Source organism: Hipposideros armiger, unplaced genomic scaffold (genome assembly GCF_001890085.2).
Source record: "Hipposideros armiger isolate ML-2016 unplaced genomic scaffold, ASM189008v1 scaffold_300, whole genome shotgun sequence".
NCBI lineage: Eukaryota > Metazoa > Chordata > Mammalia > Chiroptera > Hipposideridae > Hipposideros > Hipposideros armiger.
Window position 1 is genome coordinate 672,652 of NW_017731650.1, and position 17,937 is coordinate 690,588.

The window sequence follows — 17,937 nt, forward strand, 5'->3', positions numbered from 1 at the left end:
GTTAGAGATTCTCAAACTTTAGAGTGTAGCGGAAGCACACAGAGGGTTTGTTAAAACACAGACCTTAGAGTTTCTAATTTAGTAAAGCTGGGTGGCACCTGAGAATGGCATTTGTAAAGTTTCCAAGTGACACAGATGCTGCAAGGCCAGGTCCTGTTTGAGAAGCATTGAACTATGTGAAAATCACTGTAGAAGACACTTAACTCCCATTATCTTCTCCATTATTTTTTCTGTAAGATCAGAGTCCAAGGATCCTATATTCTGCTTGGTATTTTCAATCAAGCTATATATCTTGGGAAATACAGATTCTATACCAAGAAAGCTATCCTTAAACTATAATTATAGCTATCTGTCTGACAAGTGCACTGTGCATATTTTAACAGCATATTCATAAACAGCAACACAAACAATAAAATGAATAGATATTACCTAACAGGGGAGAGGCCAAAAACAATGTTTCAGTTGTACATGAGCTAAGTTAGTTCACTCTTATCTGTGAAGAGACATTATCTCTTTCCTAATACGAAATTTTAGTATGTTAACTTCTAAATTGATTGATTCTAATATACAGCATGACAACTATAGTTAATAATACTGCTGTATCATATATTTTAAATTTTCCATAGAGTGTAGATCTTAAGTGTTCTCATCACAAACACACACACACACAAATGGTAAATATGTGAGGTGATGGATGTGTTAATTAAAGCTGATTATGGTTATTTTACAATGTATACATACAAGTATATCACATCTTCATGTTGTATACATTAAATATATATAACTTTGTCAATTATACCTCAATAAAGCTACAAGAAAAAATAATCAATGAATTGATGCTGTCAAACAAGTTTTAAATTAAAAATGTAGCAATCTAATGAAGATTATCCTATATAAAACAGCAAGTTGGCTCCCTTTATTGTAATGTTAACTATAAGCTTCTGCTAATCTATTCCATAATAGTGTGTTTAGGAAAATGCATATAATAAAATGCCACCTAAAGTTTGCATATGAGTTTTGTTTTGGTTTTTACCTGTTTCTTCTCTCAAGTCAAGCATAAGAATTGTTGTGGCAGCAATTGATATTCAAAGCACATTTCCAGAGACAATATTTCCTTGACTCTATTCGGGTATCCTTCAAAATCTGATCCCTATTATGAACTCAAATGTCTGAGGCTCCATAAAATCAGGAAGCATATATGTGGTAATATGCCAAAAATAAAGAAAAAACATAGTATGACCTCAATATTAGGGCTATAACTTCACATTTTCTTGTGTAAGAGAGCCCAAAGCAAATTTATGAAACGGGCAGAGTTCTTAGTCTTGCAAAATTGGGTTATAATCTGTTTCTCCATGTTGGTTTTAACTGAGCTATCTGACCAACTCTGAAACACCCTATTGTTGTCTCTACTCTCATCCCAAAACACAGCTGGGCACTCCATTCATCTGCATATTAAAAAGTGATAAAATAGTTATTGCAATGATACAAGTGCTTTTTAATCACTTTCACGTAGTTATCCGAGTCCAAAAGAAAGCTGTTTCCCCAAGTCATTTTGTAAGAAACCAGAAAAGCGTTTCCTTATGTTGCATTGTATCTACAGGCGCAACTAGACTGATCAGGTACAGACTGTTGACTCTGCTACGTTCTCATACTTGGCTTTACTCTGCGGTCACAGGAGGAGCATTAGGAAACACTGACGCTTGGGTCTCAACCAGAGAGATTTGGATTTAATTGGACTGGTGGATCGCTAGGTCATTAGGATCTTTTAAAAATCGTCACATGTGATTACAATGTGCAGCCAGTTTGAGACCAATGTTTATAGTTATTTACAGGTGAATCTTTTAAAAGAGCTAATAACAATGAAGTTAATGTAAGCACCTCACATTCCAAGAGTACTAGCACATGGGAAATAGTAAAGTGTTCATTCCCATTAGTATGGATTTGTGTATATGTGTGCGTGTTTGACCATAGCAGAGATGGGACTATCAAAGCGAAATACACTCTATGGATTTACTGTAATCTTGGAAGTAATATCTTCAGGTAACATGTTATAAAAGCAACACTTAGGATGGGAATTTAAGTTTCACTTGATCAGGCTCTTTTTTTTTCTCCTGTTCTATGGCATTATTTCCTTAACCAGAATTCCTAAGAGCGTATGATGTGTCAGTCTCCATGTGGGACAGGAACATGGAGGTGAATGAACATAATAGTAAGTTTCTATAATCCTTGGTAATGTGCTTAGAAAATTGAATGCAAATGTAAAAATCATTGGCAAACTAAAACACTTAAGTATTTTGTTAAAAAGAGACTAAACAACAATGAGTTGGTATTAAAATATAGATTACAACTGACAATTAGAAAGAGAATGTGAATGTGGGAGTGGTGAGGAGTGGGAGGAATGCAAAAGGAAATATGTAACAAAATATTCATCTTAACCGGAAGGAGCCAACTCTTCATTCTTAGCTTGGATAATAATACAAGTATAAGGTATAAAGAAAGTATGTAGACATTTAAGGGGAAATCCATATTAATAAAACAGGTGAACATGGTGTATACCTACAAAATCACTGGAGAAGAATTAGATAATTTAAATAATTAAAATCAAGAAAATAGAAGGAAAAGTTAATAATTGATGTCTATGATGTTTTGTACCCTATAAACAAAAGCTACACATTTTTTTCAAGCATCTATGGTTTATTTACCAAAATAGATCATTATTAGGCAAGAACAAATAAATGATAAATAACAGAAGTTGCAGAAATCATATGTGGTTATAATTTAATTGTACTAAAAATAAATTTTTTATTAAAATACCCCACAGAATATTAAAAACAATAAAACAAAATCAACATTAGATAAGCAAATTAGTTGCCTAAATAACCATTGGGATAAAACAGAAAATAAAACTGTAATTGTAGACTATTTAGAAATCTACTAATATTACAGCACCACATTCAGCACAGCTATATTATCAATGCTCACTTAGAGACAAATTCATAGGCTTAGTATTTATTATATTTAAATATATATATATGTATACATATAGATGAATCAAGTCTTTATCTCAAGAACTTAAGTACAGTACAAATCAAAGAGGCAAAACTTAGAGATTAAAACAATACACATTTTATTGAATTGCAGAAATGTGAAATCAATAAATGAATCACAGAACTTAATTTTTAAAGGAAAAATCTCCAATTTTCTGCAAATAGTAAAAAGCAAAAAAACAAACAAACAAAAAACACAAATGAGAAAAAAATACAACAAATAGGAAATGAAAAAATATATAGAGGGCAATATTGCTTAAGAAGGCAATTGAAATTTTCTTGATGAAATACTAGCAAATATAATTTGTATAGTGTATTAAAATAATATCCAATCTGTCAATACTTTCATTTATCTCAGCCATATGGAAATGATTTCAATGACCAATTTACAATATTTGATCTTATCACAACACTATGTCTCTCCAGGTATTCAAGCTTTCTTGCAGGGCCCATACATGTTTTTTAAATATATTTCTCATAATTTTATGTTTCTGTGCAAATTTGAGTCAGATTTTTTACTTACAGTTTTACTTGGTTTTTCCTGGATTAGAAGAGTCACAAAATTTCGTACGTTCTATAATTTGAAAGTAAACAGAAGATATATAGTACCTATAATCTAGTTTTCCTCTCAAACCCTTACCCAAAATTTATCAGAAAAACAAAGTGTTCAATCTCTTTAAATCTACTCTAACCTACTATGTTAAACAATACTCAGTTTTTTAGTCATAAATCCCACCCCATTGTAATCTCTCCCTAACTGTTACCTGGGAATTGCAAGCCCTTTAGAGATCCAGTCCTGCCACTTACTATTGGGTTGTCGGAAAAGTCATGACACATTTTTGCAACGAAAAACATATGGGTTGTCATGACTTCAACAACCCAATAGAATCTGGATTCCAGTTTTCACTCAGGAAAGGGAACATATTAAAAAATGTGAACATTTTTTATCAATATCATTAAATTTTGTATAGATTCTTGAAACTTTTCACTTCTATACTTTTAATTTCATGCTATAACATTTTGAAAAATACCTTTTATTTTCATTTATTTTAATGATGCCTTTTAAAGAAATGTATATGATATATTTTGATATGATACATTTTTAAGAAATACATGTTAACTTACTAGAGACCTGCGTCACACGGTCTGCTACACTTGCTTACCTTTGTCATCACTCCTTGGATGTTAGTATTACTGGTCTTGGAACAGCCCTTTCCCCACACACACCATCGCCCACCCCACTCCCAGTTGTGGCTCATCCAGTTTATTGATGTGGTGAGGGTGGAACTGACTTACAGGATCTTTGTAGACTGCACACTAGGATACAGGACTATACAGGACTATACTATGGGAGCTGCATATGGGATGCCCATATACTATGGGCATCTCAAGCCTCATTCAAAAAGGTTGATCCCATTCAAACCCCTCTCCAGCTTTCATGCTCATTTACAGTTTCATTCTTAACTGTAACAACCCACATCCTATAATAGGCAATAACCAAGAGTGTTAGGAGGGGCAAGCTCCTGTTGTTTATCTTCCAGGACCTCATCCTGTGAACTTACTTTTCTCTTCATAGACTGGATACCTGAAGAGGACCAATCTAGATCATCAATTTTCCAATTTCTTAGCACCAACTATTTTGGTAATTCACAAATGCCCCATCGGACATCTAGCAGAAACTGAATTGCCAAAGATGACATGAGCATAATTGTTCATAGAGGAAAATAAAGAAGTCCAATTCTAAAGATATCTAATCAGAAAAAGAATTTAGAAAATATTCTAAAAAAACTAAAATGCAGGATGTACTGCAGGAAGTTAGACACATCAATGAGGGAAGGTTTGAAATGCCATTTCAAAGCCACCTTTCACCCTGGAGCCAGGCTGTAGTTCCTTCCCTAATTAGGGACATACTAATATATCAGGCACTTTGCCGAAGACATTTATATGTATAATCACATCTAATCATTCCAATGCCCACTTCAGATAGGTTCTATGATTGCCCTTCATTTTTAGATAAGGGAACTAAAATTTGGAGAGATTAAGAAATTGGTCCTCTGTGATACAGACAAATATCAGAATCATGATTCAAACCCTGATTTTGCACCCAAATTTAAATTCTTAAGCCCAATGGTATAACATTATTATATGTTACTTTTATTGATTGCAAAGAATTGAAATCCAGTTTACAGTTAAAGGAAAAGCACAAATCATGGAAAGGACCCTGAGGGGCTTCATAGAAACCAGACAGGGGTGTAGCTGGGCCTCAGGAACCTCAGAAACCATGCAATAAACACTGTCCAAACTCTTGGTTTTCATTCGCTGTATGCCTCACCCCTTCTTACTACCCCTTATTTCTTCCTTCCGCTACCACCCACACCCTCCCAGCTACTGGCGTACTCACTTTGGTTCACATGGTAGAAACCTGTTTCTGTGAGCTTTGTATCTCCTAGTTCTAGCACTCAATGCTCCAAACATGAACTTGACTCACATTTGATCACAAAGCCCCCAAATCATGGGGATGGAAACCTTTGGCCAGGCTTAGGCCATTTCCCATTGTGTAACATATGAGTTCATTCACTTAAATCAAAATTAATTTGGAATGCCCTATGTGTCTCACACTGTCCTGAGTACTAGGAATAGAGAAGTGAATCAGATAGACAAGATCTTACATTTTAGTGGGAAAAGACAGGCAACAAATAAGATCAAATATCTGAGAGGTAAATACATGTACAAAATAAATATATAAGCTAATTTTCAATGATGCTAAATTAAAGCAAAGTTATATATTTATATAAATGTATGTCAACATTAGGTAGATATATAAGAGCATATTTCTCTGAGATGACATTTAAGTAGAGACTCAAATGACAAGAAGAAACCATCCACTGAAAAATCAAGTGAGCTCATTCCAGGAGAAGAGGATGAAAGATACAAAAGCAATGACCTGAGAATATTAGTTTTCCAGGGCAACTAGAACTTAGTAAGTAAATGGGAGAAATGTAGGCGATGAAGTGGAAGTCAGAGAGGGAGACAGGGACATAAAATCTGGTCTGGAAGGGAAGCATTTGATTGTTATTCAAAGTGGAAAAAGGTTATAGCCGGAGGGAGGGTGCTCTGATTTGCCCAAGTTGGGTCGGGTATCCCTTGGGTTATATTTTAATTTGGCTGCTTTTGCTACAGCCAGAGGGCTGTAACAGGAGGAGGCATATTTCCCCATGGGAGCTGAGGTTCTGGGCAGATAAAGCAATGAACAACTCTGTTCTCTACACAAATCTGTTCCAGCCCCTCTATTATAAATCCCCTTAACAGTTAGTCTCCATGTATTGTCAAGCACCAGTAGTCCCTGTTATTGCACAGCCAGCTTTAACCAGAAGGTTATATTTTCCACTAGTTTTAAATATTTTAGGTTTTCTTATCTTCTGTACAATGTTAAGCCTTTTTAAAGGGACTAGCTCAATTGGGATATCATTCAGTGTTGGAAAAGTATTTTGTTATGCTGTTTTGTTGATAGATTACCAGGTGGTTAATATCAACTTGAATGCTGTCTATTGCTGTTAGGCATTGGCTTCCAGTTCCATCTCACTGGGCTTTGTATCTTAAAATTCCTATCTTCCAAGCTCTGTTATTTGTCATGCTTATTTTCAGTTTTCTTAGTAAATGTGATTGGATCCTAAGCATGTGGCATCACACAGTTATAAAAGCAAGTCAAACCTAACAGGAAAATGGAGTAAAATGGAAAAGGATACCAGGAGAAAGAAGAGAATCTGGGAACAAGAGAAAAAGGGAAACTTGAGACAATTGAGAATAGTAGTCATATCAGAAAACAAAGAAATGGCCTGAAGAGTTATGAATCACTACAGCAGAATTAATGAGATGGAAAATTTTTCAAGGAAAAGAGTCAAACACAGATAAAGGAAGGAAAAACAGCATAAAAAGAAGAAAAAATAAAATAGGAGAAAGGAAAATCTGTAAAAATCTCAAATGCAAGGTGAAAGAGTAAAACAAAAGAATGGATAAAGTAAGAACCGGTGCATTACATTAAAACAAATGTATGGTTTTCTTTATCTTTTACTCTCTTTGCATTACTCATGTAGCAAAGCCAAAACTGAAAGGATAATTTTGTTTATGTACCCAATTTGCATAATTGTGCAATATAAATTACAGTGCTAATTAAGGACAGCCCGGGCTTCTGGAATTGGGTCAAAGTGGCTCCCTGAGTGTAAGGAGGTTGGGGCATTGGCTCGGTCCGCACTCCCACCACAGGGAAGCCAGGCAAGAGAAAAGAACCTCTCTGACAGTGTGTGAAATCTTGTCAGAATTTGTTGAAGACCCAGAACTGTACATCTCACTTCAAAACTTGGCTTTTAAAATCATCTTTGTGTGATTCCACAATGAGGCACTTAAAACCTAGAAGTTCTCCTAAAAGCTGTGTTGGTTGTCTTTGTATGAGTTTTTCTTTTCCTCATTTTTTTTTTTAATTCAGAGAAAATCTCTTTTGAATCTGTAGATAATTGAGCGTGAACCTGGCATGCAATATTTTCTCACTGGGCTACTGCCGTAATTGTCCCAAACCATGACATGCTCTGCTTGGGCTCCTGAGCCTGCAGAAGACGACAGGCTGATTTCTGAGCTTTAGTTAAGTCCGTGTCCTTAAAACTAAGTAAGCTATTCCACCATTAACTACATCCAAAATTCAGTCCCAACGAGTTTATTCCCTGCACCACTCATAATAGGGGGCTATAAAGTATAGAGTTCATGTCACTTTTAGTGTGGGTTTTTCAAGGAACGAATATTCCTGAGTTACTATAACGAAGGCTGGTGTAACTACAATGCAGGCACCTCGGTCTAAGCCTGTACTGAAAAGGGCATTTTGCAGGCTTCTTTTAACCAGCGAACCCTGATCCCGAGCAAAGATTACATGCAAAATAGAAAAAAAACAGAGCCCAAATCATGCAGACTGAAGTAGGGATGGAGGGTGGGGGGTGTGCGTCAGCGCAGGAGGCCTCGGGTCTTATCTCAGGCCTCTCTATCCTCTCTCCTTCACCTTCTGAGAGTTCAGAAGCCACTTCTATAAGCGATTTATTATCTAACTCAGGTAACAGTGTAACAGTTAAGGATGTTGGTTTTATACACTCAGTTTTGACTTGAACACACCTAGAGTTTCTATTCACTAGGATCATTATAGCAACAATTAGAAAATAGGTGGCCTAGTTCTCATCCTATGTTACTTTATCTTCTAAAGCAATGTTTCCAAAACTTTCTCATGTCCAGGCATATGAACAAATGATAATATTTCTATGAAACACTGTGGTAAACGAGAGGAGAATTGGGACTTTCGACAAAGCTACTCATGTTCCAAGGTGACTGTCTCTGGACGTCTGGCCAACCCAAACCTCTACCTGAGGCCACAGACCTTGGTTCATGGCTGGACATTAGACTAAAGTCTGACAAATGACAGTCGGTCTCAGGAACAATAGGGAAAGTTGGCAAAATTTAAGAATATTTTTTGAACGTGTAGATAGAATGGATAAATTTTCCAACTTACTTACTCCTGGTAATGAGACAATATGCTTCCCATTTTGGTAAAACTAATCTAAATTGAAACTGAGTTTCATTTTTAAATGCAGAAGAGTCCTAATTGATATATATTTCATTATCTAAAATTCAGATCTAATAGGTCATGTTCCAGTTTAAATATCTCTCCCAGACTCACCATTTCATATAGGATACAGTCAAAAATTTTATCTAATTTTAACATATAGGATAGAATCAAAATTTTTACCTAATTTTAACTAATATATAGGTTCACATATAATGCAATCAATATAGATAGAAGTGGAGTTCTCTCTCACTGTTTTATTGATGACAGCGTTAGCCAAGGTTGATTGCATTTTTGGTCTGGTTAGTATCCTTTTGATTATCTTAGCTGAGCAGCCCTCAATGGGCAGGTTGTTGGTGGCTCCTAGAGCTGATACGCTTTTAGGTAAATATTATTTCTCTTTTTTTTTCTGTTATTGTTCAGGATTTAGTCATTCTGGCCATTTTCTCTAGCACATACCCTGATCCTAATTGTAAAGGCATAATTTTATAATGTAGGTATTATAATGTAGATATCTTAAAGAAGACTCCTTCTGGTGATTGTATATACTATATTTAGAGAACAATTACTATAGAATAACGGTCCTCAAAGTGATTTGATACTAGCAGGATCAGTATCTCCTGGGAAGTTGTTAGCAATGCATATTCTTGGGCCCAGCTTTAGAGCCACTGAGTCATAAACTCTGGGGGTGGGGCTCAGAAATATATGTTTTAACAAGATGATTCTGTTGCACAGTAAAGTTTGTGAGCCACTGTCAGGGAGGGTCCAGCCTGGAGAACATCTTGATTGAGGACTTCCTAAAACCCCTCTCTCACTACTCCAATATACATTCCTTATGCTTTTTAAATTTCTGTTTCATTGGTGTTTTCTCTTCCATAGGAAACACAACCATTGTAGAGCTGAATCAGCCCTAATCAGCTGTATTTGTAATTTAACAATGTCATGCCTGCTTTGTGTGGGTGACTATTGTTAGCTTCTCACTTCTCCAAAGTTTTCCTGGAAGATTGGAAAATTAAACTAACTAGATTTTTTTTAATTAAGCACCTGCCATCATATCTCCTTCAAGGATGGCATTTTGAAATAATCATATGAACTTTTCCCCTCTCTTTGTTTTGCCTTCTTGATGATTTCAGGCTAGTAATAAAATTGTATTTCCTAGGCATACAAAACCTGATGACATTATAAGACACAAAACAATCCATATTGATGGCCACGGAACATCATTCTAGAGTTAAATCCATGTCATGAAAAGTCCACCAAGAGGGCAAATCACATTTGCAGAAGCTGAACTTTAAGCAGCAGATACAGACAGGTACATGCCCTGTTTAGGCGGCTGGAGCACCAGTTCTGGAGACAAACCTCCTGAGCTCAGATTCTGTTCCAAAACTGATTATTGGACCTTGTGAAAACCCTCTGTGCCTCAGTTTATGTATCTGCCTGTCATGGAGAATGTAGTCAGTACATTTTAGCAAAGGTATAGCTGTCGTAGCAACATCCTGCAGAGGATGCCCGCTCACAGTATTCAGGCAAGGTGTGTATAGTCAGGCAAGCATCAGTCTCTAAAAAGCACATAGAGACTATGTGATGACAAAGAATTGGTTGAGAATGATTAAGCCCACAGTGAGAGATGAAAGCAGTGAATAGTTTTTATAAAACTTGAAGTATGGACTCATACCTAATGTCACTTTAATTGTATACAATGCAAGTTAGTATAATTTTCAATTTACCCAAACCCAGAAGCCTGCACCAATTTGAGCTAAAATAATAGTTCTGTTTCATCTAATATGTTTTCCTTTCAGTTGGCTGTGCAAGTTCTTCCCCCCTCTTTTCAGAGCCTCGTTCTCTTCTAGCCCCCCCTGCTTCAGAAGATGTTACGTTCATGTCTATAAATGGATGGGCTGAGATGTTGTTCTCATGCCTGTAAGCACATACTATTGTTTGTGGAAAATGTTCTAAAATTTGTAGATAGCTCAAAGTTTGTGTTACGGTAAGATTCTTGATATACACAAAACCAAAGGGGTTTGGCTTCTCTCCATTTTGGCTACAAAGCCTGCCAGGAATTATTAATTATCCCGGGACGTCCCTGATCTCTGCATGCTCTTTGGGTATCTTGGCTTAGAATTTTACTGTTTTTTCCACTTTACACTCTACATAAATCTTACTGTCTATATTTGTTCCTTCACAGTTGCACCCATCATACGCTTTCTAGTCTTGAAAATTCGCTTGTATGACTGTATATGTTTAACTAAAACATATTAAGCATCAAGCACTGTTCTAGGCTTTAGGATACAGTGGTTAGTTCTCGCCATTATAATGCTTATATTAACTTAGTAACATAAACTGGCATCCCCTAGAGGACAGAACCTGAAGCTTATTATATCTGCCTTGTTCTTAGTAGAGTGTTGGGAACATAAATAGCTGCTCAATAAAAAAACTCCTGGATTATTAAAAGAATTATTATATTTAAAACATTAAGAACTTTCAAGGAATTTAAAATATTAGGATCCTGGTTGAAGGAAGACTTAAAGAGTGGGAGATTGAGTGTCAAGTACTTAAAAGGATACCTAGCGAAAATGCTTGGCTTTTAGGTGAGATAATAGAGAAAATACCTCTGTCAGTAATTGAAAATACAGTGTAATTGTGTAGCATAGAGGATACCTCCAGAAGACCTAGTGAGGAGTTGTGGGAAGTATTAGATACAGCACTGAGTTCAGAGTTTAAAAACCAGGGGTGGTTTTGTCACTTAGTAGCTATATAACTTTAGACAAGCCTCCTAAGTTCACAAAACCCACATAAAATGGCTCATGCAACCTTTCTGGAATGTTGTGAAAATTAAAGATGTAGAATATTTGAAAGCACTTTGATACATTTTTTTTAATTGTTAACTTTTTCCAGGCAGACAGGATTGGTTTTTGGGAATGTGTCTTAAATAGAAAGATGGTGATGAAAATGGGGAGTCGTTGGGAGAAGGGGAAATGTGTCTTTGTTCACAATCATTAAGGACTACCATGAAATTCCACCCCCAAAAAACCTAAAATGAGTATTCCGGGGATGCCAAAAAAATGTACACACATGAATTGTATTCATCTTTTGTTATAGGTATATATTATAACAATTTTAATGCAGTTTTTTTCCTTCCTTACAATGTGTATACTTTTTTTTGGCACCCTCTGTATATATCTTCAAGAATGTATAACTTGATCATCAAGAAGTTCAACTATAATGCTATAACATACTTATAGTTTATATCATTATTGTATGGTAGAGTCAATTTACTCTCTCTTATTCTCAAATATTTAGTACAGAAAACAAATAGGAATTTAAATATTACTGAAGCTCATGAAAACAACATTTTGTGGACAACAATTTCTTGGGTTTTTAGCTACTTTGCTATTTGTTTTTCAGTAGGCACAAGCATATTGTGAGATGTTCCATATTTAGGAAACTTATAACAAACTGTGAAAATAACATAATGCATTTTGGGTGAGCCAAAGCAGTTGTCTAAATATTTCATTAGAATTCAGACCAATACTTTGGGTTGTATATTTATTCATAGATAGATTTAAAAGTATTATTGAAGATACATTTCTCATTGCCACTTTTTAATTTCCATTTTTAGATTTTGGGAAATACATTAGACTGAAAATCAACAAAGATGAGAACTGATCCTGACACTGACTCACCCAGCTTGGATAGCACATCTTGAAGAAGTCCTCCCTGCACCTCTCCCCAAAAAGAGAAACATTGTTCCACTGTACTGTCCTCCAATTTGCACTCACACCTTCTCTATTGTAGTTATGTGTTAACGTGCCTATTTTTTGTATCTGATAGTGAGTTCCCCAGTGGAAGACACTTTGTCTTTTTTTTCTTGGCAACTTTAGCATAGGGCCTGGCACATTGTTGATGCTCAAGAAATGTTTCTTGTCTTGACTCAATTGAAATGAACATTAATCTTTGATTAACTCTGGGAAAATGCCACAAAATTAGTTAAGACTATCAGGAAGTCTTTATTTCAGTTTTGATTAAGCAATAACTTGAACCTCAAAATGTCTCAGTACTTGATTTAGAGACATATAACACTGGGTGAATAACACTTATATTTTTATGTTTCTTGAAGAATATGCTTATCCTTTCATGGAAAGGATCTACTGAATGAATTCATAGAAGGCAAACATGAGCAAAATGAAGTGGCCCGTGTGTGTGTGTGTGTGTGTGTGTGTGTGTGTGTGTGTGTGTGTGTGTGTGATTTGAATGTTAGATGGGAGAAGGGTGTATTAAGAGAGCAGATCTTGTCTGTGATAGTCACTAGCAGTGACAGCCACTACCCAATGCCTACTCAATATCCACTTCCCCTTTCTTACCTAACAGCCATTCCAATTGAGTAGAAGTTTGTCCAGCTAAAAACATTGCTTTGGCAGCTTCCGGTGCAGATGGAGGCAGTCATGTAACTGAATTCTGGCCAATGACAAAATTAGTGGAGGGCTCTGGTTGGGGCTTCCAGGAAAGCTTCATAAAAGAGAGAAACTCACTGGGATGGTCCTTTATTCCCTCCACCTTCCTCCTAGATGGATGCCTGGAGGAACAGCCATTTTGCAATCATGAGGATTAAATTCACATTGTAGGGTTGGTTTCAATAGGAACACAGAGGAAATCTGGATCCTTGATGATGCCGAGCATCAGTACTCATCCTATCTTCCTATCCATGGGGTTGTTGCATGAGACAAATAAACCCCTTCCTTGTTTTATTCACTGTTGGCTTTTCTTGAAACTCAATACAATCTGATACATTTGCCCTCCCAAGGAAAAAGGAAAGAAATGACTTTCAAAGTCTTATGAGACTTATATATGTCCAAAACTACTCTACTGAAATAACTCCATCTTTGCCCATGGTGCAAGGTATGACATTTCTATTTATTTCTTTGTTAGTTTTTCCTGAAACCTACATTTAAAGAACCCAAGAAAGATGTCTTAGAGGTAAATGTGTAATTTCTGTAGGCCTCAGTAGATAAATTCAGTTAACTATATGCATGCCTAGGTTTTGGCAAAAATCAAATAAGCAACATTCCTCACACACTGTTTTAAGTAAGTTTTATTTCTCAGTGGGTGTGACGCATACTGCAGGAGCACAATCAGTGAACATTGGCAACTTGCGTACATCTCTGTCTTTGTCCTATTTATATAATGGTGTCCGTGGTTCTCAAGTGGTATGCTCCTGCAGCTCATCATCTGGAAATCTTTCCCAGATGTCCTGAAATTTTTTTGATTAACTTGTATATTTTATTTTTGATAAGTAAGTACACATGCTTGTGACTGGAAGAGAAAACACCCTTCTCTTAAACCCAGAGGATGATTTGGCATTGAGAATAATTGATTCCTGCTCTGCCCACTCCACCCCTGTTATTCAAATAGAGATTATTCAGGAAAGCCCTGCCCTATACATTTAGCTGATCTAAAATAAAAGAAAAAATTACTTTATTTTAAAGATTTCTGCAGGCTTTGTGTATAACTCAGTTGTTTCTTTTTTTTCCCATTAAGAATCATATAATCCTAGAATAAGTTTCATTCCTACATATCAAAACTGGAACACAGGTTTAAAATAAGAAGTGATAATCTCTGTGGTGGCATTTATCCACAAAAGTGATATATCTGATTAGTGAAGTTCAGGACTCAAAACCAGGCCTTCTATCTCTTAGCTTGTGGAAGAATAAAGAGGGGACTAAAACTCTATGTATTGACATGAAGAACTATTTATTAGGGGGAGCTATCATTATATACATCATCTCACTTTATGCATTATAGTGCTTTTTCATGGGGAGTGTGCGCATATACTAGTTAGTATGTGTATACTTAAGTGCATGTGTGTGTGTGTGTGTGTGTGTGTGTGTGTGTGTGTGATTCATTAGTTCTGACCAAATGAATATACCAAAGGAATGAGAAGAAATATTTATACCTTGAACTGAAGGACCTGGCTTAACTCAACATATGTACCATCTTACTTTCTAGTCCAATCCTTTACCATGAAGGATGGAACCTAAAGGTAACATTGCATTTGCTAGACTCCTTTGCAGCCTGGTTTCTGGGTGAAATTACGTTTGACCAATCAGATGTCCTTACATAACAGTGAAACAAAGGTCTCACAGCTGGCTGATTCTGTATATTTATAATGACCTTTATTGCGGTACACTTTATAGAGAATATAATGTACATACTTTAAGTATATAGATTGAGGAGTCCAGACAAATGTATAGACATGTGTAACCAGGATCAATATAAAGTTACATAATAAACCCCTCACCCCAGAAAAGTCCCTTGTGCCTCCTTTCCAACAATTTTCCACCCCACCCCAATCCAGGCAACTATTGATCTACTTTTTATTACCATGGAGCATAGTTATCTTTCCTAGAGATTCAAATAAGTGGGGTCATACATGTATCCCGTTTAAGCCTGGCTGATTTCAATCAGTGTAGCTTCTGAAATATATTCACACTGTTCCGATGGTGCACAGGATTCTAAGATGGCCCCCAAGATCCTTGCCTTCTGGAATGCACACCATCTCCCAGTCATTCAAACACTCATCTAGATGTTACTGTGAAGGAATTTTTCAGATGTAATTAAAGCCTCTAATAAGTTTACCTTAAGTAGGAAGATTTTCCTTGGTGAACCTGACCTTAGCAGATGAGCCTTTAGAAAAAGAGATATTTGAAGCATCAGGGAAACTCTGCCTTTGGCCTTTAAAGAGAAGATCTCTATATTGTAAAGAAGGCCTAATGGTGGAGACCCCAACCAACCTCTAGGAGCTGAGAACAACCCTGTGTTGACAGACAGCAATAAAGCTCAGGCCTCAGTCTTATGACCATAAAGAACTGAATTCTGTCACCAACCACATGAACTGAAAAGAGACCCTGATCTTCATGAGATCACAGCAGTGGCCAACACTTTGAGAGCCAACAGGTGAGACCTGAGGGGATAACCCAGCTGCTATCCACGCCCAGATATCTGATGTACAGAGCTGTGAATTAATAGATGCACATTGTTTGAAGCTGTTAAGTTTATGTTTATTTGTTTTGCACCAATAGAAAACAAATATATTGTGTACATCATTAGATTGTTCCTTTTTATTGGTGAATATATGTTATATATGATTGCATAACATATCACCAAACATCCAGTGTCTGAAAAGAACACACATTTATTGCCTCATATTTTCTGTGGTTCAGAATTCTGGGCATGGCTTATGTGAATAGCATCTCATTCAGGATGTCTTACAAGCCGGGGAACAGAGTGTCAGCCGTCACTGAGGTCTTATCTGAAGGTTAACTTGGGAAGGGTCTACTTTCATTCTCAATTAATGTGGTTGTTGGCAGGAGTTAGTTCCTTTGGAGTTGTTAGACTGATGGCTTCAGATACCGCAGAAACAGTTGTTAAGCCAGAGCCTACCTTCCATTTACTGATTGCCTCCCTAATAATACAATTTGCTTCACCAAAACCAGCAAGGGAGAAAGTCTGCTAGCAACATGCTATAATCTCCAGTGATATACTCGTATATTGCAAACGTTTTTTGTTTTTGTTTTTTTTCTCGGTTTCTGTCTTGCATACTCATTTTTAAACACAATTGAAGAGCACTTTTTACATTCAATGACGTTTATTTTATCTATTTTTCTGTTATGATTCATACTTTTTGAACTACCTATAAAATATTTCTAATATAAAAAATATATTTTTATTCTAGAAGTTTTATGATTTTAGCTTTTATTTTTACATCTGTGATCCATTTTGAGTTAATTTTTTTGTATATTTTGAGGTAAGGGTTGATATTTTTTTATTTATAGATACTTCCAATTGGTCCACCATCACTTATTGAGAAAACTCTCCTTTGGCCATTGAATTACTTTGTCTCAATTATTGTGTCTCAAATCAAATGACCATACATGCATGGTCTATATTTATCTTGTTCCATTGATCTATGTGTGTGTCCTTTCACAAATACCATTGTCCTGATTACTAGAATTTTTGGAAATCTTGGAATCTATGTATTCCAATTTTGTTCTTTTATCAACTTGTTTTGGCTGCTCAAGGTCCTTTGCATTTCCCTATAATTTTTGAATTAGGTTGTCAATTTTCCTCAAAAATAAAGCTGACTGGAATTTTGAATGGGATTGTGTATATAATCTCTAGATCAATTTGGGGAGAACTGGTAACTTTTAATATTGAGTATCCTAATCCATGAATGTGGTATCACTCTCCATCATGGTCTTCTTTAATTTCTCAGCAATTTTTATAGTTTCAGTGAGCAGGTCTTGCACTTTGTTAAATTCTTAGTACTTCATGGTTTTAGATGCAGTTGTAAATACTTATCCTTTGTTCATTACTAGTACATAAGTACAATTGGTTTTTATGTTGATCTTGTTTTATGCAATCTTGTTACATTTGTTAATTCTTGTAGATTTTTGGAGATTCATTAGGAGTGTCTACATATGTCATTATGTCATTTACTAATTAAAACAGTTTTCCTTCTTTCATATTGTGTGTCTTCTTTCATATTGTGTGTCTTTATTTTGTTATTTTGCCTCATTTCACTTCAGTACAATGTTGGTTAAGGATGTTCAGTGTGGAGATCCTTTCTTTGTTTCTAATATTAGGGAGAAAACCTTTCACTCAGTATGATGTGAACTATAGCCTAACATTTTTTTTTTAAGATTTTTTTTTTAAATTGGGGAATTGGGGGAAGGGGAACAGACAAGTTGCTTTCCTTTTGTTCTTTAGTCTAGTTGTGGAGGACGTCACTTCACTGGCCCAAGTTGGCACCATCATTGCATTCTTCCCGGGCGAGGCAGATCAGTCGCCAGCTTCTAGACGGCCGCCCACTGCGGCTGCTGGCTACACATGGTAGCCCGTGGCAACCTGCTGCAGCAGGGGCTGCAGCCTATGCCATCGCCAGCGACTCCTGGCACCCCAGCTCCAGGTTGAGCTGTTGATCAGCATCTTAGCTGTAGAGGGCAGTGTCACTGGCCCTCATATGTGGGATCTGATCCGGGGCACTCTGGCGTCCCAAGCCAGCTCTTAACCAACGCGCCACTCAGCCGACCCATATAGCCTAACATTTTATTGATACTTTTTATAAGATTGAAAATATTTTCTTCTATCACTAGTTTACTGAGATATTATATCATAAATGGGTGTTCAATTTTGTCAAATGTTCTTTTTTCTATAGCTAACAAAATGATCTAATGATCCTTCTCCTTAATTCTGTTAGTTTGATGAATTTTAAAGATTGATATTAAACGGGTAACT

At 36.1% G+C, this 17,937-nt stretch overlaps 1 long non-coding RNA gene across 2 annotated transcripts in view; it reads left to right on the top strand.

The window, feature by feature from the left end:
• Positions 1-15,825, top strand: part of LOC109391718 (uncharacterized) — a 431,571-nt gene extending 415,746 nt beyond the window's left edge. Inside the window, exons 8-9 of one of the 2 annotated variants that reach the window (XR_002125904.1) lie at positions 2,141-2,209; positions 12,266-15,825. This is a non-coding gene — a long non-coding RNA (uncharacterized LOC109391718). Of the gene's footprint in view, positions 1-2,140; positions 2,210-4,623; positions 4,818-12,265 lie in introns of those variants that run through there. The other variant, XR_002125903.1, reaches the window with a different exon arrangement.
• Positions 15,826-17,937: the final 2,112 nt, after the last annotated feature.